This window comes from Lissotriton vulgaris, chromosome 4_1 (genome assembly GCF_964263255.1).
Source record: "Lissotriton vulgaris chromosome 4_1, aLisVul1.2, whole genome shotgun sequence".
NCBI lineage: Eukaryota > Metazoa > Chordata > Amphibia > Caudata > Salamandridae > Lissotriton > Lissotriton vulgaris.
Window position 1 is genome coordinate 606,610,562 of NC_141691.1, and position 24,218 is coordinate 606,634,779.

General features: G+C 46.1%; 1 pseudogene; it reads left to right on the plus strand.

Annotated features, from left to right (window-relative positions):
• Positions 1-201: 201 nt before the first annotated feature.
• The window catches only part of LOC147722321 (dihydrolipoyllysine-residue succinyltransferase component of 2-oxoglutarate dehydrogenase complex, mitochondrial pseudogene), a 50,101-nt pseudogene continuing 26,084 nt past the window's right edge, over positions 202-24,218 (plus strand).

Genomic DNA, 24,218 nt, shown 5'->3' on the forward strand with positions numbered 1-24,218 from the left:
GCCAAATTGACCGATAGGGTGAAACAAGCGGAGACATCCATAGCGGTCCTGGAACCGGCTGAGAAATCCATGACAGTGCAAATGGCCGACGTTCAACATAGGCTTCGAACCTTTGAAAAGAGCGCGGAAGATGCGGAAGGGAGAAACCACAGAAACAACATCTGAGTGGTGGGGCTGCCAGAGGGAGTGGAAAAGCTGGACATGGTGGTTTACTTGGAAAACTGGTTGAAGGCCACCGTCGCGCCGGCGGGACTGACGTCCTTCTTCACTCTGGAAAGAGCCCAAAGAGTGCCTGCCAGGCTGCTGGCCTCCGGGAGGCCACCGAGGCCGGTGGTGGCCAGGCTCCTTCACTACAGGGATAGAGATCTTTTGTTGGATCAGGCCAGGAGAACGGGCCCATACACGGTGGACAAAAGTAGGGTCACATTGTTTCTGGATTATACGTTCGAGGTTCAGTGCCGCAGGGTCTCGTTTGTGGTGGTTAAGAGGGCTCTGACAGACAAGGGCATCCAGTACTCGCTGATGTTCTCGGCGCGATTGATGACAAGTCGACATTCCATGAAAGCCCAGAGGAAGCGTGGGACTGGTTGGAAATGTACAAGGCTGGACGCGGGGAGGCAGGAGGCAGGGGGCCGGAGGATGGGACGAGGCCACAACCCCGAAGGGTGAGGCTCAGCCGCCAGCGACAATCGGCGGCCCAGAGACGGACGACAATGCAAACTGGGGTGGAGTGCACGGCAGCCTTGCAGGCCGTCATGGCTATTTCACATGAGGGGGCGGAGCAGCACCCCAGGGGATTGAACTCAAATGAAGGGTCCCTGGAAGAAGATGAGGAACAATCGGAGGGTGGGAGCCAGAGACTTTCACATGTAACATCTGGGACTGCGGACGAGATATTTGATGGGTGATGTAGACATTGGCTACTCCTGGAGGGGATGTTGGGGTGGGGGGCGGGGGAGTTAGGGCTTCCTGCAGCTTTGGTTGGAGAGTACCTGGTTGTCTAGGGATTGGAGGAACGTGGTAGATCTGCGGGTCTTAAGGGGAGAATGCCTTGTATATGCTTGACCCTGGAAGGGGAGGGCTCTGGGATAAGGGGGTTGAGTGCGGGATGATGGACGCTTAGGTTTCTAGTTCTCTGAAGCCTGGGGCCTACCTCCCGTAAGTTTGAGTGGGTTAACTCATTAGGAGCTTAGTTGTGTGTTTGAGGAATAGTTTGGATGGGTTCTAATGTTGTAGTGCCTGTTCTGGTGGGTGGGAAATGGAGAGAAATGAAGAGGGGGGTTGGGAATATTGTTGACACCAGTGTGCTCTTAGATTTGAGGGGGGTGAGTAGCGAGAACGACATGATTAATGGGTATACTACATGATTTGAAATGTATTACTTGGAATGTGCGGGGGCTTCATACGATGCAGAGGAGACATAAGGTCCAATGCCTACTTAGTGCGGCGGGGATACCTATAGCTTTCCTTCAGGAAACGCATCTTAACCTAATTGAGGGGGCAGCGTTAAAGCAGAGGTGGAGGGGGCAGCTTTTTTACACAACTTATTCTGCGTTCGCAAGAGGTACCTTGGTGGGGATTAATGCCGGGGTCTTTTTTCAGACTTTACATCAATTGGTTGATCCAGAAGGACGCTTCATGGCGGTAATGGGTCGACTAGATGGAAAGGATATTGCGTTATGTAGTGTCTATGCCCCGAAAGGTTGACCAACCCTCCTTTTTTGAAAAATTGTTGGGGTGCCTAGCATCATATTTAACCACTGCGGTAATAGTGGGGGAAGACTTTAATTCAATAACTGATGTGGAGCGCGATAGATCTCACCACCCGCTACCCAGGACTTCGGTCCATAGGATTTCCAAGGCAAGGGGAGCCTGGCAGGCTAATTGGGGCCTTATCGACACGCGGCGTGCTTAGCATTTAGAATAGAGGGATTACTTGTATTATTTTGGCCTACACGACTTGCAGGTGCGGTTGGATGCGATATTATGCACCCCTGCGGTTCAGACTGAGGTGACAGTTAATACAGAGCGAGAACGCTATCCAACCATAACCTGTTACTCGTGCGCTTCCGGTGGAGTCGGGAGAGGGCAGTCATACCGACCTGGCAGCTCAGACCGGAAACATTAGAAGATTCGGTCTTTGGAGAGGAACTAAGGACAGGTATTGAGCAATACTTCGAGGAGAACGTAGGCACCGCGATGTCTCTGGCGATTGAGTGGGATACGTTTAAGTTTGTGACTAGGGGATCTGTATTAGTAAGGTGGTAGGAGTAAGGAAGTCGATTTTGGCGGACTTAGATGGGGCGGAAGACCGGTTACGAGACGCGGAGAAGTTCCGCCCTGGAAACCCAGGGGGGTAGGCTGAGGTCTTGGCAACTAGAGAGGCAGTGGCGGTGCAGGTGGAGAGACTGAGCTCCTTTGACTATAAGAGTTATAGGGCAAGGAGGCATGCTGAGGGAGATAAATCGAGCATGCTGTTGGCGTGGGTGGCAAATCCAACCCCCCGGGGAGTGCCGAATCTGAGCCTGATGTCCCAGTCTGGAGAGATGATATATACGCAGTCGGGGATAAATGGACAGTTCCTGGACTATTATGCTGGTTTGTATAGTAGTCAGATGACTCGGGCTAAGACGCTATGCAGGAATATTTGGAAGAGGTGGCTCTACCGAGTTTGACCAAGGAGGAGGGTTACTCACTAGGCAGTGAGATAGTGGTAGGAGAGATAAGGAGTGCGATTAAGCATATGGCTCATTTTTTTATTTTTTCTTTTTTTTTTCTTTTTATTCCTCATATACCAATTTTTGGGTGCTCTAGAAGGGGATCCTCCCCCCCCCCCCCCCCCTGACATCTCGATGTTACGGCCACAGAATTTGATGCCAGTGGAGGCAGGAAAAGAAACCCCCCTCTAGTGTTTACTGTTTGCTTTATCCACCTCAACCTCTGAAACTTGGCAGCCCCCGAATTGGTTGAGGACTAAGCACCAACAGTACCCAGGTGAAATCATAGGAATACTCTCATCTGTTCCGCCATGCCACAAGGAGCTCCCAGATCTTGAACTCTGAGGAATTATAACATGCTATATCAGACTCACTGATATATATAATATACTTTAAGCATTCAGAAAAAATGGGAGCATCTTCAGATTTCCATACTTTACATATTTCTCGTCTTGCCAATAACATCACATAGAAAATAAATTTAGTCTGTAGATTATCAAGATGGTAATCCGCCTCTAGGCCGAACAAGATCATTACCGGTGACACCACAATCTGTGTTCCTAATACATCCACCAAAAAAACCTCGATTTTTTTCCAAAACAGGTTGAGACTAGGACATTCAACAAACATATGTAGGTCATCTGCCTCTAGAGATTTGCACCGTGGACAGCTATATTGCAGGTTTGTGATCCTTGTCAATCTTTTTGGGGAAAAATACACTCTGTACAGTGTGAACAGATGGCTTCGTTTAAGAGGAGCTGGCTTTACTATTCCGTTCACCAGACTAAAAGAATCCCCCCACAGGTCTACCAGTTTGTTACCATCCAATCCCTCAACATTTCCCCAGAGATTCTGAAGTTCCAAATCAGTAACTCCCTCTTTTTCCATCAATGCCTCATACCAGAAAGAAAGCTCTTTATCCCAACGCCCCTTTCTGTTTACAAAATCAAATTTCGGGTTAGATGCACAATCCCATGTTACAGTAGACCACCAGCTTGATAGCTGGTAATATTTAAACCTTGTAAGGGTTCCTCCGGTCAACATGAAGAGGGAATCCCACCACAATAGCTGTTGGTCATTTTGTAAATCTCTCCACTGCATCAACCCTGCTAGTTTAAGAGGTGTTGACAGTTGATCTCTAAGACATTCTGGGGTCCCTGGAGAGTCCCATATTTGGGCCTGAGGAGCATAGTATGGGATTTGTAGTTTTTTCCTGAAAAAAACCCAATTCTTCAGAGCCGTAACTAAAACCTTTAGTCTGACCTTTTTATAAAATCTGGGGTCTCCAAACTTAAATTAAAAATATTCATAGCCTTGGGGGATACCATGCAGTATTGCCTGAAACAAACGTCCCAAAAAAGATGTATCTGCTTTGCCTGCCATAACTCTGAAATTTTTAAAATGTAAGGAATGGCCATAATGCAGAATGTCAGGTAGCGCCAGTCCTCCCATTTTTAATTGTCTCCTTAACTTCTTGGCGGAAATTCTGGGCATTTTGGAGTTCCAAATAAAAGAACCTATTTTTCCTTGTAGTTTACCCACTTCCTTTGTGTCAAAAGATAAGGGTATTGAGTTAAATAAGAAAGTTACCTTTGGCAGTATAATCATCTTTATAAGATTGACCCTCCCGAAGATGTTTAATGGGAGCCCGGACCAACGCTGTAATTGTCCACAAATATCCTTATACACCTTATCCAGATTAACTTTCGGTATCTCTGTAATGTCCTGGACTAACTGGATCCCAAGGTACCTCATCCTTGATTTTGCTTCGGGTAACACCACCTCCTGATTCCATTGCATGATTTCTGTTTTTTCCTTATTTATTCTATATCCAGAGGTCTCTCCAAAAGCTTCTGCATGGTCAAAAAGTCTAGGTATTGCTATCTCAGGATTGGAAGTGTACATTAAAAGGTCATCTGCATATAAGGCGAACTTTAGATCCAAATCTGTTATAGAAAAGGGTTTTATTAAACGATCTGCCCTTAACTTAATCACTAATGGCTCAATATATAAGTTAAACAATAAGGGGGAATGGGGGCACCCCTGCCTAGTACCCCTTGATATTTGAACCCAGTCCGTGAGCATCCCATTTACAAGAATATTTGCCTTTGGGTTCAGGTACAGCGCTTTTATAGAGGTGATAAAGTTGGTTGGAAAGCCGAAACCGGACAGTACATCCCAGAAATATTCCCAATTGACTAGATCAAATGCCTTTGCGGCGTCTATTGCTACAATGGTCAACGGGAGTTTCTTATCAGTAGCATAGTCTATTGCTGCGATGGCCTGAAAAGTCAACTCGTTAATCTGCCTACCTGGCATGAAACCCCTCTGATCCTCATGCACGATAGTTTTAATTACTTTGGCCAGTCTCGCCGCCAAGACTCCTGCAAAGATTTTGTAGTCAGTAGTCAGCAGCGAGATTGGCCTATATGATTCAATAGTCAGGGGGTCCTTATTCGGCTTCAGGATCAAAGCAACTGAGGCCTCCAGCCAAGTTTTTGGAATAGGTTCACCAGCCACATATATTTTGTTAAACAGAGAAGTGAGAACTCCGCACCAATTTGATATACCTCCACAGGGAGCCCATCCGGGCCCGCAGCTTTTCCTTTTGATGCATATGGCTCATAATAAAACTCCTGGAGTGGACGGCCTCCCTATAGAGTTTTACTCTAAATATGTTGATTGCCTGGCTCCCCGGTTGCAATTGCTCTATCGAGAGGCACTCGAGGCAGGGAGGCTACCCAAGACCACCAGGGAGGCGATTATTATCCCTCTTCTGAAGACTGGGAGAGAAGCAACGGATGTGAAGGCCTACTGCCCGCTATCAATGTTGACGACTGACTATAAAATCTTGAGCCGAATACTGGCATCGCGCCTCCTGCCTTATATGTCACTGCTAATACACCAAGATCAATCCGGTTTTATCTCTAAGCGTAATACAGCTTTCAATGTGCGAAGGTTGTTACGCATCATGGAGAACTGTCGGGATCAGTTACCATGTGCTCTGATCTGAACATAGAAAAGGCATTTGATAGTCTGGAGTGGCCCTTTCTTTTTCAGGTTATGCGTAAGATGGGGTTGGGGAGAATTTTGTGCAGTGGACGCAAATATTATATACATCGGCGACGGCGCGGGTGTCGGCTTCCTGCATGGTGGGTCGAGGCACGCAACAGGGCTGCCCGCTCTCTCCTCTGTTATTTGCACTTGCGATTGAGCCCCTGGCAGTGCAAGCTAGATCGGGAAAGCACTATGCGGGACTGGAGATGCGTGGAGACGTGCATTATATATCACTTTACGCAGATGACATGTTGATGTTCCTGGCGGGTCCTGACAGGGATTTAAGGGGAGTGGCGGAGTTATTGCGGGTGTTTGGTGTGGCGTCGGGGCTGTGCGTGAACTGGGAGAAGACTAGACTGTTCCCGGTGCGTCGGACAATGGAAATCCCCAACAGATTGCTCTGAATAAGCTGGGAGCCTTGCTGCCTACCGTATCTGGGAACTAACATTTACCATGAGCAGGCGGATCTTCTGGAGGGGAATGTAAATAGGGCAGTGAGAGGAGTTAAGAGTAGTATGTCGTTCTGGAGTACTCTGCCACTTTCAGTGGCCGGAAGAGTGGCACTCTTGAAAATGGTGGAACAAAAGGGGGTGGTGAAAAAAGGGGGGTGGTGATGGACGGAGCATCTGAATCAATCAAGCGCTCACACCCAGACAAAAGATCTGGGTTTAATCCATCACCGTTCTTTAGCCCACTCTGCCACCCTAGTTCAGACATGGCTATATGCAAATCAGTCTGACCCTGTGCCTCATGGGAACAGTCCAGCCCGAACTGCCAAGCCATGTCTTCCCTGGACCGGAAACAAGCTTCAGAGGACCGGTTTCTGGCATTCCAGCCGTCTTCAGCCCGGCTTGCTTGAATCCAGTGGCAAAGTGAGCAAGGGACTCACGTCTGAGCATACCCTGCCACACTTATGGCGGCCAAAAGCGGTACAAAAGGGGGGTGGTGATGGATGGAGCATCTGAATCAATTAAACACTCACACCCAGTCAAAAGATCTGGGAAAATGGTGGCGCTCCCTCGGCTGCTGCATTACTTTAGGACGCTCTCGATTTGGATTCCGGGACAGGTGTTTAGGATCCTTAAATCTATGGTAGGGGGCTTTCTATGGGGGAGTGGCAGAAGGTGGATGGCTTTGACCACAATGATGAGACCCAGAGCAGAGGGGGAGTTGGCAGTCCCGGACTTCGAATTATATTACCTAGCGGCCCAACTGCAGTGGTTCACGCAGGCAGTTGCCCGAGAATATAGGGGTCCAGACGGGCCTGAGGACCATTGGGTCCCACAGCATGTGTTGGCCTTTCTGGTGTTGGGCCAGCGATTACGGATTGCATCGCTGACTTCTGAAGAGAAAGCGATAAGGGCATGCTGGAATAGAAGTAGGCATAGAATAGGAGTGATTCGACCGTATGCACCGGAGATCCCTCTTGGAATGTGTACGGCCCTTCGGCATGGAGGGGACTGGTCGACACTGGCTGAGTGGGAAGAACTGGGATTGCAGATGGTTGGGGATCTGTATGAGGATGGTGTCTTTTTGCCCTTCTAATCCCTGCAGGACAAATACGGATTGCCAAGGGGCGATTTCTTAGTGCATGCTGCCTTGGTGGCAGCAATTCACGAATACTGGGGGGAAGGGATGTTGGAATCGCATACATCCCTAACGTGTCAATATGTAGTAATGGCGGCGAGGACGGTGAAGGCGGTGACCTGCGTGTATCGGCAAATGGTAGGAGAGGGGCTCCAGCCACTGACACGATTGCGAGAGAAGTGGGAGGTGGATCTGGGCAAGGATATACCTGAATCCACTTGGTCTACACTAGTGGGAATGGCGTGGAAAGGTACACGGAATGCTAGGGCGTACCTTACCCCGGAGCAGATAAATAAATACTTTGGAGTGGAATCCGCCTGTTGCCCTAGATGCCGTCAGAATGCTGCAGACATAATACACATGATGTGGAGTTGCCCACAGCTTGGCAACTATTGGGAAGAGGTGGTCGAGGTTTTATGCGGAGTGACAGATAGGCAAATAGAGCCCACCGTAGGAACATGCATACTACACTGGTACCCTCACACAGCGCGCACCAAGGTAACGAGTACATTCATTGATTTGGGGTTGCTGTTGGCTAAACGAGAATTAACAAAAAAGTGGAAATCTACGCAGGGCCCTAGTGTAGAGAGATGGAAAATGGAATTCAGGAGCTGGGCCACTAGTGAGGGCATGGTTAGGCTCCAACAAGCCAGGAGAGCGAATAATGAAAAGGCGTTGGAAACTGCACAAGCATGGGAGGCATTGGTGGCATTGTTAACATGACCAGAACCTGATTCGGACACTGACTCAATGGGGACTCCACAGGGGCCGGTTGGGCCACATTGCACATAGCCGGGACATGGGGGGCCAGTGAGAATACGGAAGCGAGATTGGGTATGATAGGGATTGAAGGATAGCCTGAATGAGATAGGCCACAAACGCACCCTAAGTTGCTGAAGTTGATTGTATATCCTTATCTAGAGTACATAAGAGCACACCGGTATAAAGAGTAAGGCAGGAGGGGGGTGGGTGAGACCTGATCCAGCGGGGGCACTGTGTTGGACCTCCATTGTATTAGCGGGCTGTATACGGGGTACGTTAGGTGGAGGTGAGGCAGGAACGATTATTCTAATGGTGCCATTGATATGTGTATAAATCTACTCATGGACACTGACTATACGAATTGTATGCTACATGGTGCTCTTAATGGTGAAGATCTTGTTGGGGGAATGTTGTTTGAGTTGAAAACTAAGAAAAATATTTACAAAAAAAATGCTTGGTATGCCCCTCCAAGTCACAGAACAGCTCCAAGACCTTTCTAATGTGAACGGACATGCCCAGTGGTCCGAGCACATGAAAGATTAGCGTGAGCTGGGATCAAAATCAAAAACTAGGATACCAGATACTGGTCTCAGTTACTCAGGACAGGGCAGCATGACTGTACACTTTGCAAGAGACATCCCAGTCGCAACGCTACAAAATCGTGCATTGTCACAGCATGATCTGCCTTCCAGATCAGTGAGTTTCTAACAGCCATGCCTCATGTCTTGCCCCATTCAAGAGCAGGATTGAAGTGGTCTTCATAATCTACAGGCATTTCTCTGCTATTGTAGGTCTTTTTTTTAAAGGACATGTTCACGTAGATCATCCTTATATGGGCCCCTTTGGCAGTGAGTTCTTTAATTTTGCTTCCAAGATGACTCCCTTTTGATTCTCTACCACAAAAACATGCAACATCTTCGCTCTTCCAATTTCTCTGAAATAAAAATAATTGCTTCAAGGATTTGGTTAACAGGGTAGTTTTGTTGGAATTCACAGAGGAGGCATTTAGTTACTGATTGTGGCTTGCCACGATTGGTGAAGTGACTGATTTTTTGAAGATTATATAAATATACTTGGATGATTGCCACAGCATTATGTTACACAGTGCTCTAAGAAACTGATCAGATTGCCCGCTGAAGTGCCTTAAAGGGCAAAGATCCACAGATATTTCGCCCATTTAAGAATTGTTAGACCTGGCACCATTGGTGTTGGTCTCCCTTCCATTTTTTGCTTTTGCCTCCCATGTTGTTGCTATGTTTTTACTAGTCTAGATGCTTTGGGCACTTTGTCACTGCTATTCAGTGCCCAAGGGCAAATGCTCCCTAATGATAAATTGTTGTAATGGATTAGTGACTCCATGATTGGCTATTTGATTTACTTGTCAGACCCTAGTACAGTGCACCATGTATTCCCAGGGCCTGTAAATCAAATGCTGCTAAGTGGCGGTTCATCCCTTAGGGTGGTGAGACGTTGCCCCCCTGATATTTGAGCCCCCCTGGCCCCCAGTTAAATTCAAGTAAAAGTCCTATAAATTTTTTTTAACGTGTTAGTCATTTCTGCTGTGGGCCGGTTTTGGTTCCAGGCATGAGGAGGTAGGTCCCTTAAGAATCCTCCAGTGTGGGCCTGAGCGGGTGAAGTATATTACTGACACACAGGAGGCACTGTCAAAGTGACCCAAATGTGCATTCGGGTAAGGACGGCGACCTCTTCCCGGGCAGCTCGACATGCTTATTAGAGTCTTCCCCCTGCAGTATACTGGAGCCCGGGGTGACCCATAGCTGCTGTCCCCGGGCTCAGTAATGAGCGTTGCAGTCCCTGCCACAGCCAATCCTGGTGCTGCAGCAACAGCAGAGACAGCATTTGGATTGGCTGCAGCCTGGTATGCCTGATGCTGGGTGGTGGCAGCGGCAGCATGCACTTGGGGCTGGGCTTCTTCTCCGCGCACTTCTCGCGCCTGCTGGAACTGAGCACTTGCCGGGCTGGTGCGGATGTGCGGCAGAGAAACAGTATGCTGCCTCTTTCTTCCATGGGGACATCCTCATTGTCGCCTTCTCTCCTTCCCAGCACAGGATGCCTGCAGGCGGCAGCACCAGTCCTGGGCAGCACCATGTCAGGGCTGGGCTTCGACTCCTGGCGAAAGTAATAGAAAACCCTCTACCGGACCCGGGGGGGCTCTCAGAACTGGGTGCACTGCTATTGGCCACCCCATACCTTCTTCACAAGCTGTTGTTGGCCATAGGGAAGAGGTGGGTGCATGGACACTTGGTAGTAGTAGGGTGGGAGAAAAGGCAGACTGCGGTGTGGGAGCGTGAAAGGCAGGCCGTCCTTTCAGCAACCCCACGGTTCTTACAGGCCTGCGCTGTGTTTTCACTAACGTGTGTGGGGCCTGGGCTCTTGAATGTGAAGGTTTGTGCTTTCATGATGCCTGGGTATTGTTTTAGGAAGGGACCACGGTACTTCCCCTGAATACACGCTTTAATCTACCATCTCGTAATACACTCTGTGACCTCTGCTACAAATCCCCCCAAAAATGGGACTTTGTTTGCAGTTTCGTTTTAAACACTTTTAAACATTTTGCAATCTGTGTACTGTTCCGTCAGTGGCAGTGCTGTGAAATTTGTTGTGAACAGCGTGGCAGATTTCAACTTGAGAAAAGTTTATTCTGCTCTGCTTTCTTGTGAAATGCAAAGTCTCTTAAGGACCTTGATTTTAGTTACGATAATTTTAATGGCCAGCCTCTGAAACTGTTTAGGATTAAAATGTCATCTGTCATGGATTTTCTGTGACTGCTGGGAACCAAGGGCTGTAGTTAGTGAAAAAACGTCAAGATGTGCAGGGCATGCTGCATGTAGTGTTTTGATAAAGCGAAGGAAAGGGTTATGACAACCTTGCCAGATTTCCAAAATAAGCACAACCACTTACTAAGGGCTAGTAAACATCCAAGCAATAAAAGTATATGTTTCATTATTACGCTCAATGAGTGACAGGAGTTGTAGCTGGGTTAGTAATTTTTTTACTGCATTGTGATATACTATTCTGTAAAGAAGTATGTGTTCACATTTTTTCTATATTGTAGCATTGTTGGGGTGGTGTTAATGGATATGAGTATATTGTTCCAGATACTGGGTGCAGAGATGGAAAATGCCTGCTGTGCTGTCTTGTTTTTACTTTTTACACATCTTACTTTTCAGTCTGATAATATCCTGTAGGACCCCCCCACCCCCAGCCCTCCTTATTTATTGTGCATGCACGCTTTCCTATTCACCAGAAGATGTTAGCCCCACCACTTTGAAATGTCACCAGCCAACACTGATGCACTGGTTGTGCCACCCACAGAAGCAGCTTGTAAAATATGGCTCAGGCCTGCCATTGCAGAGCCTGTGGGCAGTCTGGGACTGCCACTTCGCTTGGCAAGTGCACCCTTTTGCCAGTCCCTAAACCTTCCCTTCCCTTTTAAACATATTAGTCACCCCTAAGGAAGGCACAAGGGCAGGGTGCATTGTATGTAAAAGGTAGGACATGTTCTGATGGGGTGGCATGTCCTAATAGTGAATTACAGCCAATTTTGTTTTTCACTATTGCAGGGCTACCTGTTCCCATAGGCAAGAATGGGCAGTTAGTTTATAACATCTTATAATCCTAACTGACCCAGTGAACAAGGTAGAAATTCAAGTTTAGTAGGCCTGAACTCAGAATATTAAAATACATCTTTTAGTGAGAGTGACTTTTACATTCTGTGTTTGAAAATACCACTTTTGGAAAGTAGGTATTTTCTTGCCTAACATCCAGCATGTGCTAGGTTTGTGTATTCCATGTATGGTGTGTGAGTGACAGGGGACTGGAGAGGGCCTTGGCTCCAGCAGTCTGATGGGTCAGGGCTGGGCTGATTAGGACCTACATTGAATAGAGAATAGGGGGAGGAGATTTCCTTTCACTGCCCTGAGCCCTAAAAGAATAGAGAGTAGGGGTGGAGATTTCCTTTCACTGACCTGAGCCCTCATAGATTAGAGAGTAGGAGGATGAGATTTCCTTTCAGCTACCTGGGCCAGGTCTGCTCTCAAACAATGCTTTCTCCACCTCCTGCCAGGAAGCTTCACCCAGAACCCAGGAGGACAGAACTGGTTTTGCCTAGGTACAGACTCTCTCTGCCTTAAGAGAACAAAGAATTTTGCAGTATAAATATTGGGGCCCAGACCCCAGAACGTTAGTTCCCTTCTGGGAATCAAAACACACCTTTGCTGAGGAAGGAAACCAAGGAAGCTGAAGGAGGAGACTGCCCCTCCGCTGGTGACTGTTTGGGGTTGGCCTTCAGTGGTTACTTATTGCCAAAGAAAGAAGAAAAGGAACTTTGGGGCATATTATTAAGCAGGGCGATAGGCAATTATCTCCGCTTTAGCAGCCGTTTTTGGCCGCTATGCAGCGATAATTCTATCGCCCTATTAGCAAGCTGTCGCTAACTGATGTTAGCGACAGCTTTTGGGCGATAGCGAGCGGTTTGGGGCCCGCTTTGCATGTCAGCGATGTTTATCGCTAATGACATGCAAAGTGGGCGTACCCAACCAGTTAGCGACTGAAAGCAGTCGCTAACGTCGCTATCGCCTATTAGCAAGGCAGGCGTAGCGATGGAAATATTCGCGCTGCCCAGACCAGTTCTTAGCCATGTTATCCAATGGGAGGTGGATAACATGGCTAAGAGCATTTCGTCGCTAATGCGTGAATATCGCTGTATTCTCAGCGATATTCACGCATTTCGTCGCTATCGCTGGATATTTTAGCACAATGGAGAAAAACGTTGCTAATAGCATGTTTTCTCCACTAACATATCCAGCGATAGGCAGTGTTAAAAAAAAAATGCGTATGCGCATTTTGCGATAAATATCGCTATTCCTTGGTAATATGCCCCTTTGTGTGCACATTCACCATCTTGAGGAAGATCACCAAAGGCTTGAAGCTGAGCTTGCCTCCTGTTCTGAAGTCTCAGGGACAGAAAGACTTCACCACCAGCTCCCCCTGAATTCACTTGTTGGGAATTTTACATGCAGTGAGGTGCCTGCTGTTGTTTGGGCCCTCTGGAAGACTGCGTGACGCTGGTAGCTGGGAGCTGGAAGTGCAACACAACAAGGAGAAGCGTGTCGCTGCCGCAGCAGTTGCCGTCGCATTGCCGAAGGAGCGTGCCGCCGCTGCAGCTGTTTGCCGTCGCATTGCAGATGAAGCGTGTCGCATCACCGGAGAAGCGTGCCGCCACCGCAGAGGTTGCCGCCGCAGAGGTCGTTGTTGGATCACCGGAGAAGTGTGTCGCAGGGCCTTTCGTGGCTCAAAAGTTCCTCAAATTCACCGCACGGCCGTCGGGCATGCATGCATCGCATCCACGTTGTCGTATCACATCCAAGACACCATTTTGTTGTATCGCACCAGATCGTCACATCTCATTGAGGCGCCATTTTGTTGAATCGCTCCGGATCACAGTTAGAAACCGACGCATCATCTCCTCTCCGGTAAGGAACGGACGCATCACATCCCCTGCGCTATAGTACGGAACTGATGCATCACCTCCCCTGAAGCAAGGACCTGACGCATCACCTTCCCTGCAACCCTTTTGTCTGTTTTACGTGATGCATCCAAGGTACTTGAGAGTAAAGTGTCGCATTTACCATCTGCATTGAACTAAGCTATTTTCTACCATTTTAAAGACTTATTTGTTATTTTTGATTACAGTATTCTCGATTTTTGTCATTTGATCTTGTGTTAAGTCTAGTGAAGATTACTTAGTTTCTAAACTGCTGTAGTGTACATTTGTATTGTTTTCACTGTATTACTGTATGTGTTCACAAATGCTTTACACACTGCCTCTGAGATAAGCCTGTCTGCTTGTGCCAATCTACCAAGGGCGTGAGCAGAGGTATTCTGGAGTGTATCCCCCTTTCCATGAGTAGAAGCAAGGGTCCCTATTTGTACAAAGGTGGATAGCATTGCCAACTATATTTAGGAAACTGTTAAAAACTTTTCTGTTTCAAACTTAGCATTTCCCTAGGACGTCAGGACCATTCACGTATTGTCTGTTGTTTGAGCGCAGAGATACTCCTTCGGGAGTCGATTCTAGCGCTATATAAATCCATAAATAAATAAATAAACTGGAGACCCTCATTTCTAAGAAGCATCTTGTAACACCTATTCTGGTCTAACACTATGCTAATTTCTCAGAATGGGTCATCTGAAAATAGAATAATTTTCCAGAAAGCCACATATATGAGCCATCAAAGTGGTGGGTGGGAAGGTGGATATATATTTTTGGCATACAGTCTCACATTTAGAAAGAGATGTCAACAATCGCATTCCATGTGTGTGGTGCAGATGATTGGTAGTGAAAGGTCAGTGAGTGCAGGATTTTTGAGTCTGCATTTGCCTGTCCTTCCTGTCTGTTTGCTGTCTCCTGGAGTTTGTGACACTGGTATGCTGTTTGTGGAGACAATGCCATAGCGAGTTTACAGAAAAACCTCCAGTATGGTTCCAGGAGCAGGCAAGTTTGTTTTAGAGAGGGGAGATGGAGTAAGGCAAACTGTTATTTAAAGCCAATATTTCACTTTGGACCACCCAAATACATATTTCTGATGTTGTTTGTTTCCATAACCAAGGTCCAAGCATGGTTGGTCCTCATCTAGTGGCCCATCCTGCCCCACAGCATTCCCTGAAGCAGATTGAGAAAGAGTGCTGCAAATATTCCAGAACATGAGTGGGCTAGATTTCTATCCATAAAGTTTACAGAAATAGCAACCCATGACATATTAGCGGCAAAGCCCAAGGAGCCCCCAGAGGAAAAAAATACAACTGAAACCATGATACAGCGTGCTAGTGACACAACATATGTCTCAGAAGAGAAGAAAAGGCCCCAGGTCCTATCCCAATTGAAGCAAAACCCAGAGCAAATATAAGGGAGTCCTCCATGTCAGTTGACGGAATTAATCATATAATAATGAAAGGCAGAGGAGATGGCGCTCCAGGACCTAATGGAATCCCACAAGCCATTTTTAAAACTGACCCGTCTTTTTTGGAGCAAGCATTTACTCAATTATACAATAAAATAGAGCTCTTAAACCTGTATCCCACCAAATTGGAAAGGCTCGATACTGACACCTATTTATAAAAGTGGCAATAGAGTGAACCTATCAAACTTCAGGCTAATCGCCCTCCTGGACGTCAAAGCTAAATATCACGACGCACTCATTTTGGAAAATCTCAAGGAATAGACAGACAACCTTAATTTTATTCCAATTAATCAGACAGGTTTTAGACAAGGTATAGGGACAACATCAAACATCTTAGCCCTATCCTTGATGGAAAATAAAAGTAAACAGCTGAAACAACAACTTTACCTCTGTTTAATAGATTGAAAGCTGCATTTGACAGTGTAGACCTCCATCTCCTTTGGAAAAAACTGAGTACCTCGAACATTCCGGAAAGGATACACAGGGAATACTATTATTCTATTAGAATACATGGATTAGAATCAAGATAGGAGACGGCACCAGATTATCAAGTAAGCTAAATACGACAAAAGGCCTCAAACAGGGTTGTGTATTGGCGCCGCATCTTTTTAATTTGTTCTTGTCAGACTTGGATCAGAGGCTCGACAGCACTAACTCACACCCACCGAAACTTGGAAGGCTAGTACTCACACGCCTCTTGTATGCCGACGATGTGGGGTTAATGAATCTAACAAAGATTGGTCTTCAAAGAGCCCTAAATGAAATGTCAGACTACATCTCTGAGAACAAACTAGAAATCAATACATTAAAAACCAAAACAACGGTGATTGGAAGTCGACAGAAATGCAAACAGACCATCTGGCTTAAAGGCAGTCAATTAGAGGAAGTACAGACCTACAAATATCTGAGACTTTATATAGATAATCTTCAAAATCATACAGAGCAAAAAAAGTATATGACCCAGAGAACCAGTGCACTCATATTCGCCTTCAGTAATCTGGCAAAAAAGTTGAAAGGTTCAACATACAAACCCCTACTAGCGGTGATGACGACGATAATTTTTACAACGATAACATATGCGAGTGCTACTTTTCACGACAAGGATGCAGAGCTTCTAAACCAACTAAAAGTTTCCACGAACAAAAAAGTTTTTCCGGTAGAACGGTCAGCCTCTCCGGCGCAGGTTCACCTTGAATTTGGCCTAATAAATGAAAAAATAGGAAGAATGTATGCCACTGTAAAGTTTTGGTACCGGCTGAAACAGAATGCAACCACATCACCAATCAATAAGGCCCTCTGGACCAAACTAAAAGATAATAGAAAATCACCCTATAATCAATATCTAAACAAATCCTTGTCTATAACCTGCACAAATGATTTATGGAATAAAAACTTGCCATACCAGTCCTTCAAACGAACAATAGATAAGGTAGCAAAAACTCACTCACTACTAATTGACAAAAACATTTTCCGGACACGGTCGCATTCCTGGATGGTAATCAACAATTACAAGGCACTTGCACCAGCCCATTATATGAACACAGCATTTTCTATTCACCTGAAAAAACAATTCATGGCTATACACTTCGGAAAATTACCAACAATAGCGGATCCGCCTATATGGGCATACAAAAGGCCAAAATCATCCCGACAATCTGCGGTTACCATAAAGAAGACTTCATTCATGTAATTTGTATATGCAACCAACTCCATAATGCTCGAGCCACTCTTAGACAAACTTTTAAAGATAGAGGCATCAGGTCCTGTAGAGCTGCAATAATAGCATGTTTAAATCCATCAGACACACAATTAAACTGTAAATTGATCAAATTTCTCAAAGTTTTTGCACAGGCACACAAAAGTTCGTTATTAGGACTGACCTCAGTTAAGGGTGAATTATGTGGAAAAATATTTGTTAAATAATGAAATCCTAGGATTTCTTTGTTTTTACTTTTTCATTGATGTAATGTGACTGTTACCTTTTTTAATGTTTTTACTTCTATTTTATATTGTTAAGGTTTTAATTGACCAAAGAATAAAAATGTATTATTATTATTATGAGTGCTGCAGTGAAACACCTGCCTGCTCACACTGTGCCTTGAAAGCATAGGCTTATGCACTTTGGGGCTAGGTACATACTCTAGTTGAGAAGATGGCAAGCACAACCCTGCCTTGAATAAAAAGTCATTGGCATGGCATGCCCACACCATAAACCACGAACCAGCTGCTTGGCAGGAGGCAACTTCTATTCAATGCTTTAATAAAGCACGGAGGACGACTCACAAAGATGTCGCTATGAGTGTATGTGATTTACTGCTGTAGTACACATGACTCACTGCTGATATCCAGGTGGAATCTAAGAGTAGTTCAACAGTAATTCACATAAAATCTTTGTAGATCGAGCTCAGGTTGCTTTGCTGGCTCTATGGCCTCCCGAACATTTTCCTCTTTCTGATCTGTTTGTGCAATGGAGGTACAAATGTTTTCTCCTAATATCAATACAACTTTATCATTTGATGCCTGACAAGGAAACAATCTATCTATATTGGCATGTTAAAGGCATGGTGACAAAAGAAATAGATATGTTATTGTTACAATTAAATACTGACCTCTGCTTTTCCCTTACACATTTGTATAATAGTGCCTCATTGAAGATGTGAGTGCATTCAATAGTGTAACAGTGCTAGTCATGAATTTGTGGCATGTCATTATGTCTTTGTTTCAAATTTACCAATGACCTTATGCATTATCTCTCCAGTTGAACGCTGGGAGACATCCAGAGAAGTGAAGCTGTGGTCAGTATAATTAATTAATTAATTAATTAATTGCAAGTTTATATAGCGCTAGGATCGACTCCCGGAGGAGTATCTCCGCGCTTCGACCGCTGCGAAACCCTTCCTGGCTTCCCTGAGAGATGGTCCCTTAATGGGTATCTCCAGGGTGAGACCAGGCATCCCCGGCGGTCTGGTGGGGCCGTTAGTGCAGATGAGGCAAGCTTATGCCCAGAGTTGCCGAGTGTGATCGCTGATCAGAGTGGGCACCGAGGCGAGAGAATTATCGAGTCCGCTGACCCTGGTCCAGAAACCTGCCGCGTCGGGAATCGAACCCTGGTCCCGGGCCGTCCTCTGCTCTCGGGTCTGCCGCCTCTAACCAGTGAGCCACACTACTGCACTATGCATGAGATGCAAGGACCTGTAAGATGCTGGACATAATGTGTTTGGGAACAGCCTAGCACTCAGGTAGGTGGCCACTGTTGAGTAATTATTGAGGTCTAATAGGATATCAAGGATGACATGAAGTGGAAATCTCTTAGCTCTACTCATTCCTTATGTGAAATTGTTATCTGTTGAGAGCTGTTTCTATCCAAGTCATTGCAAAGTTATGGAACCTGATCTTCTTCATGGGTGAACAAGCTATTCATTTCTTGAAGTGCTGAGTGTGCTGTGCACTTTGGTGTCCAGAGGCTTTCAGAGCAAATTTTCCACATTCTGATTTCCTAACTAAGAACATGTTCCAGACTTCGTTCATTTTGCTTCTTTGATGTGTGTTTCTGTTATTTGGGCCTTTGATAAAGCATATCTTGTTTAACACACTGCCCTTGCAGACACTGCCTGCATTGTTGATTTGGTTTGTCATTTAATATAACTTTAATGCAGTAGTAACATTGGTGTTTATTTGCCTATTTCTGAAAGTATCTAATATTCTTCAATCTTCAAACCAATGCATATGAACTGTATATGCAAGTCATTCATCATTAGCAATCAGCCTTAGAGTGGGAAGGGGTAATGACACATATTGGCTATTATTGATTTAGCTTCAAGACTTCTGGCTAGAGGTGATGGCACAGATAATTGGAAATGGGTGTTGGGGGTTGTAGAGTGGGAATGGACCCGACAGAGGAGCTCAGAAGGGAATTCAACTTGTGGAGGAATATATAAAAAGTTATTTTCATGGTTGTTAGAACTGGGGAGTCTCTAGTTGGCAGAGGTAGGTACCACTGACCAAATAGGGACCCTTGCTTCTAGTCAGGGTAAGGAGGAAACCCTCTGAGTTAACCCCTGCTCCCCCCTTGGTAGCTTGGCACGAGCAGTCAAGGCTTTATCAAAGGCAATGTGTAAAGTATTTGTACCGTATTTGTACCAACACTCACAGTAACACCGTGAAAACACCACAAACTGACTCCACAACAGTTTAGAAAAATAAAGGTATTTAATCTAAACTACACAAGACCAAAACGACAGAAAACCAACATACACAGTTCAAGAATATGGTTGAAAAAGAGTTCTTAAGGTTGCATTAAAATATTCCACAGTTGTGTGAAAATAGTTCACAGTTGTGTCACGTTTAGCCAACAGTACCTTTAAATGCAACATAGTTCCAAAGCAGAAGCTGGTGCAGTGGAAAATAAGCGATGCTTCACTTCTGAGACTTTGGGGAGGTGATGCGACAACCCCGCTGGATTCAGCGGGCGTTGTGCGACGAATCCGGTCTTATGTGGAGGGAGGCGATACCTTGTATGGATTCCAGTGCGGAGGTTCCGTAGGAAAAAGCTTGCAAAGGCACGATGCGATGATCTTGGGGGACTGCGATTATCTCCTGGGTGATGATGCGCGGCTCAGCAGGGTCATTTCCAACAATGGTTCACCAATAAGAGAAGAAATGCACTAAGATTGAACCTATTGCCAACTTACACATCTGTGCCATTCTGGTGTCCTAGCCAAAATAATGGAAGCAAGGTATACCTCTTTACACCACACTGTCGCTCTTGTAACCTGAAATGTCATTTCATGCTAATAATCAAAGAGGATTTTATTCTGGATGGAAATTCTAGAAGGCCAGGGGGATGCCCAGTATGTAACCTAGAAATAATAATGGTCTCTGGGATTCAAGAAAAGAATTGGGTGCATGTGGAGGGGTGAGGACAGCAGGGTAACAAAAGGCAAGCAGACGTGTTCTTGTGCTGTCAGGGTAGCAACATACCAAGCACTCTTCCCATGCTCAAATGTGCAGGCCGCCTGCCTGGCTGAGGTTTGAGCTATGACCTGACTAAGGATCACTTGAAAGGGGCTAAACTGCTTTCTAAAGCATGAGAGGGATTTGATGCATGAACTCCTGCTCAACCTTTTAGCTTCATGTAACAGAAGAAGATGTAATCTGGGCTTTTTAAAGTTTGTGTTGTTTCTGCTCAAGTTGCCATGCTTGATTGCTCTTCCAAATCCTTCCGTCTTCACTTGTTGTATTTGTTCAGTAGTAGGTGGTGTCACTGTCTTTAAAAAAAGAAAAAAATGGTGTACAGTTACTGTTTGTGTCACCAATTCACATTCTTACCCTTTCGCTATCCTTGTACTCATTCGACAAAATATCTGCCTGCCGCATATTGCTGTACAGGTAAATGGTCTTTCTCTGGTTCACAGCATCCTGCAGTCCCTATGGCTAAGCTGGTTAGTCCTTATAATTATAATGCTACAGGGCTGGACTGGGGAACCAAAAGCAGCCCTGGCAAAAATGCTCAAAGCAGCCTGGCTCCATTGATCTCCTGTCACTATCTTTCATTCTATCCATTTCTCTTTCACCTTGTCTCCACTCTATTTTCTCTCTTTTTCATTGCATTCTTGCTTTCTCTCTTTTTAGGTTTCGCCTGCGATGGCTGCGCAAGCGCAGTCTCGCTGGCGAGATCTAATGAGATTGAGGGAGATACACTAGCAGGCTTTAAGCCCCGCCCCTCTTTTCCATTGGCCGGCTTCACCGTTTAGGCTAAACGGTGACCGGCCATTGGGAAAGAGGTCATGGTGACGTACTCTTTTCTCTTTTTTGTCCGTCCCACTTGGACTGACTGCCCTGACTTCCTGCTGGCGTAAAAGGTTTGTCATCTATTTTATGGGTCAAAACTGATGGCCCGATAAAGACGATAATAAACTTTTTACGCCAGCAGGAAGTCAGGCCAAGTCTGTCCAAGTGGGACAGACGAAAAAGAGAAAATGATACGTCATGGCGAGTGCTTGCGTTTGTTTTCCTGCTGCACACCACCTTATGTAGGGCATCCTGGAACTTGTTGTTTCGTTTCCCTCATTATTAGTATAGACTTGCAAGGGTCTCAGCAGGTGGCGTTAGCAGGCGGGCAGCATGGCACCCGAGTTGGTATCCACACGCTTTTCTTTCCAGGCCTGGTGCAGACAGTGAGCCCTGCTTCAAGTGCCGCCGAGCAGCGGCGTCTCCCGAAGGGGGCTGGTGGCTGCTCTTGAAGATGTCTCGCCTCTGCTCACACTGTGATGGAATGCGCTCTCCGTGGAGAGACGAGCCGCTCTGGGGGCATGGAGGGAGCGGCGGCATTTACACACAGGCGTTCACCTCTTATCGCGTCTATTCCTGCAGTGTTATGACATAAAGAACCATAGAATTGCAGCCTTGCACAGTGTGGGCGTAGCATGGCCATTGGTGGTGGGCGGCGGGGAGTACTGCGTCGAGGGTGGGGTTGAGTTTTGAGTTTTCCTCTGCTGGAATCAAGTGCTTGTCTGAGAGCCATAATTCAAATCAGTTTTGCTAGTGTCTACATTTCCTGTGCCAGTGATATGTAAACAGCCCTGCGAGCTAGACCTCTCAAGTCGGATTAAGTTTCCTTTGTATGTGTCTAAATTTCACCCTGCTCCCCTAAAGGCTTCTACTTGAAGCATTAAACACCCAGGCTGCCCTCAAGTCGCCTGCTACCCTCACTAAGTGCAGTACGGAAGTGAACGTGGGCTGTATGTAGTGATCTGAAGCGGACTCAGACAATGGTGAGAGTACTCCACCATCCTCTGCGAGCATCTTCAGCCTGTGCCCTCTTGCGGCTGGCACAGGAGGAAGTGCTCCCTTCATAGCTAACTAAATCCGGGCACTGATGAGTACTGCTGCTTACTCGAGCTTGCAGTTCATCCTTGGAGCATCTGCCCGGATGTAACTCCCTTATGGCACACGTTTAGTATTTGCCGTTAGTTGGGAAAAAGTATATTTGGGCCAAAGCAGCTATAGTTGTACTAGGATCGATCAGAAGTTGTCTCTAGGAAATGGCTCTTTAGATACGAAGCTTTAGGGAAGCATTCCACCCCTTCTGCTCGGAACAAGGAAATTGTGCACAGAGCCGTGACTACAGAGTAAAATGCGTTTTTAATGTCCAGTCTTCAGCCCAGTATGGCCTAGCTCATCAGTATAACATTGACACTTGTGGGACCCGGGGTCCAGCGTGGTCAATAGATGTTCACAAACTGGCAGCCTCGGCCATGAGAGCCCATGGTGGCCGCCCTCTGCTGGGTGCCTTCACATGCATGTCCGATGTATACTGGCGTCTTGATTCTACGTTTTCACACACCTTGCTGTGGCTGGCGTGTCCACCCCTCCACAAGGGTTTAGTGTCGGCCTTTGTGTCGGCACGGTCCGCCTGAGGAACATGCTGGCCTGGTGATCTATGGTTCAGCAGAGCCACGCGTGCATTCATTTGGCCATGTTTGTTCAGCGTGGCCCAGGGCTCTAATTTACGGTTTAAAGTAAATCCTCACTGATCCAGTCTGATGGACGGGCGGGCGTCCCTACAGCAGGGAGCTTCCAAGGAGAGGACTACAATAGGGAGTCTGGCAACTGTTGGTGCAAAGAAAGGGCCACCACCCACCCTGAAAGCACTCTATTGGCTCTTTGAGGCTCAGATTGCAAATTGGCATTCTAGAAGTAGTGTATAGTGGTATATAGATGCAATAGAGCGGCTCATACCAGACTGCTGTAATGTCCCTATTCAATACAACTGTCAGTCAGATCCCTGCCTGTACTTCAGTTTGAGTGTTGACACTGTTGAAGCACACAGGCATTTCTTCAAAAATCCCCAAGGGGCTTTTCATTCTAGCAAAGCATATCATCCACAGAATCCACTTTCACTAATCAGGGAAACCCTCTCCTTCTGAGTCTGAAGACCTGCCCTGGAAGAGGCTTATTTCTTTGGGCATCCATTTAGATAGGTTAACATTAATTTAACAAACATTTGCAATGCAGCAGGTCTCGCCTTTGTGAAAGTTTGAGCTATTGCCATTGTAAATGACGATGCCTTTTATTTATGTTTTGAAAACATGCAAGCGTTGCGTAAACACGCACTTTGTACTTATAGTCGTTGCTTACGAGAAGCAAGGCTGGCAGTAACTACGCCTCTTTTACTGCCAGCCATGCTTCTCGTAAGCAAAGACTATAAGTGCAAAGTGTGTGTTTACGCACCGCTTACAGGTTTTCAAAACACATAAATGAAAGGCACTGTCATTTACAATGCCAATAGTTCAAACTCTCACAAAGGCAAGATAGTTGCATTGCAAATGCTTGTTTGGTAAGCCTCACGGTGCCTGCAGCAATTAGCCTTGGGAAGCTGAGGAAAGTGACAAAGGCACCAGGAGCAGCCCGGGGTTTTCAAAGTCAGCCTCCAGGGGCTCCAGCCCACTAGGGAAATGCCCGGTGGAATTGAAGGCCTGTTCAGCCCTTCAAATTACACATCTAACTCTCAAATACATGTATCACAAATATATGTATGTAATACATAAATGTCAATAGGTAGAGGATGTGGTCTGAGGGCTAGAGCTGCCGACTTTGATGGAAACCAAGGTTCGAGCCTCAGGGTCCCGGATGTGATTCTAGGCAAATCACTTACAGCCAGATTCATCAAACCAAAATCGGCTCGCAAAGGCCAGATTCTGAGAATCTGGCCCTTTGCGAGCTCTATTTTTGCATTTGGGATTCATTATCCCAAATGCAAAAATCGCAATTCTAGAAATCGCTAAATTGCAAGTAATTGCATTTAAGGAATCTCAATTTGAGATTAATTAAATGCAATTCATGAACCATTTTAAAATTGCGAATTCGCAATCTGGGGCCGCTATTTACTGCGAAGTCTATCTACGTGTTAAATAGCAAAAACTTTGAAAAATGCACTAAAGTCCATTTTTCAAAGTTTCTTGTTGCGCACACACATGCCCTAAGGGCATGTGTGTGCGCAACATATGTGCACTCATCAATTTCAAGGGTGCAACAGGGTATCCTTTGGACACCCCTGCACCCTTAAAATCGCAATCTCAATTTGCGAATCGCTAATTGCGATTAGCAAATT